Here is a 1,898-nt window from a genome sequence, read left to right as displayed (position 1 = left end):
CTAAATACAGGATGCGTTTCTATTTACAGTTTGGGGGTGGGGGGGGAGGTAAGGTAAAGGATCTAAAAGGGATTGGAAAATATGAATAGAATGGAGGGAGTGTTGAGAGACAATTCAAGGTAAATATTTGTACCTTCTTCGATCTTGTGTTTAACAGAAATACATGAAGCTTTTATCCACGATTTTAAGAGAGAAGGAGGCTGGAGCTGAAACATAAACAGTTCCAACCCTCATGGCTGGAGCCGTGCCCCGCCAGCATGCTCTGCCCTGGGCAGCTCTGCCTGGGCAAACCGGGGCAGCGGCTCCCGCTGAGGGAAGATAAGCGTGCGGAAAGGAAACAGTTGGAGTAACTCCCCTCCCCAAATAATATATATGTGTGTGTGTGTTTGTATATATATATCTACATGGAAAAGGTAAATATGTGTGTGTGTGCGTCTGTGTGTGTGTGTGTGTGTGTATGTATGGAAAAGGTAAATATGGCACGGCAAGCTCGGGAGGGAGAAGGGGTGGAGGAGCCCGAGAGGGGCCGGGAACGAGAATGAAAGGTGTGGCAGGAGATAAGCGGCAGGGATGGAGGAGAGCGACAAGAAGAAAGTATAAAGGAAAATACAAATGAGGAGCGAGGAAAAGTTGCCTCCGAGAGCCCAAGCCGGGGCCGCCGCGCCGCCAGACGCTGAAATATGATAATCAGAACAGCTGCGCCGCGCCGCCCGCAGCCAATGGGCGCCGCGCAGGCGTGACGTCCCCGCACATGACGTCAGGCCAATGGCGAGCGGGTTGAGTTGGAGCAGAGAAGTTTGAGTAAGAGATAAGGGCGAGGCGAGTGCCCGAGCCGCCAGCGCCCAGTCCGGCACCGCCGCGCCGCCGCACCGCACCGCACCGTACCGTTCCCGCACCGTTCCCGCACCGCACCGCGCGGCCGGACCCCGCCGCGCCCCACACCGCGCCGCGCCTCACCGCGCGACCCCGTCTCTCTCCGCAGCCCCGACAGTATCTCTCACGCCGGTGGTGTTTTGTTTTGCTTTTTTTTAATATATTTTTTTCATTTCGAGTTTCTTTTTTTTTTTCTTTTGTTATTACTACTTCTACTTTTTTATTTTTATTTTTATTTTTAGCGACAGCTCTCAAACCTACTTTGGGGTCTTAAAACGAAACGGTACACCATTTCACTGTGGACATTACACCCTCTTACAGATATGGGAGACATGGGAGACCCACCAAAAAGTAAGGCGGAATTTTTACCGTTGTTGGAATAAATGTGCTGTCTATTGTAATCGCCTAAGGCAGGCGAACTGCTAAAGAGCTGAACTTCATTTGAATGGTAGAGAAAGTGCCTTTGTTGCCATGCCTGCATGATCGCTGTGTTTTAACCTCGTAGCTTTGTATGTTAGCAGCCTGGGGTCCTGCTCTCTTTTAAAGTTTGGGGAGCAGGAGGGATTTTAATGGTATCTCCAACCACGGAGCCTTAAATTCTCCTCGTGCTAGACGGCGGTCAGGCTGTCTGACTATTCAGCACCTAGTCCGTCTCGGGGAATTAGCATTAGACTTGCAAAAGGGAGCAAGTGACAAACGTAATGATGCTTGTTCTTGCTAGCAGACTCGAGTCCCCTCTTCTGTGGCAAAGGGCTGAATGGGGAGCGCACCCAGCCACGCGTTCATGGTTTCCAGACAGAGCCTCTTAAGAAACGAAATCAAACATATAGGTGCTCTCCCCGTAAGGAAAGGAAGCCAGACAAGCAAACAATAACATAAAAATAAAACAACGAGGGAGTTTGGAGTTCTGATTCCATGCAAGGCTTGCGAAATGAGGACCTTCACCCCGAAGACCGTTCACATCTGCTTTTTAACATATGTTCCGCCTCCTTTCTAAACGAGGCAAGGTTTTGATGGCACACTTC

General features: G+C 50.3%; 1 long non-coding RNA gene across 1 annotated transcript; it reads left to right on the top strand.

Annotated features, from left to right (window-relative positions):
• Positions 1 to 790: 790 nt before the first annotated feature.
• On the top strand, positions 791 to 1,224 carry LOC142050376 (uncharacterized). The gene is made up of 2 exons (XR_012658008.1): positions 791 to 1,005; positions 1,116 to 1,224. It is a non-coding gene; the product is annotated as an uncharacterized LOC142050376 (long non-coding RNA).
• Positions 1,225 to 1,898: the final 674 nt, after the last annotated feature.

Source organism: Phalacrocorax aristotelis, chromosome Z (genome assembly GCF_949628215.1).
Source record: "Phalacrocorax aristotelis chromosome Z, bGulAri2.1, whole genome shotgun sequence".
Classification (NCBI taxonomy): domain Eukaryota; kingdom Metazoa; phylum Chordata; class Aves; order Suliformes; family Phalacrocoracidae; genus Phalacrocorax; species Phalacrocorax aristotelis.
The sequence above is the reverse complement of the archived record's forward strand: the minus strand, read 5'-3'. Positions and strand labels throughout refer to the sequence as shown.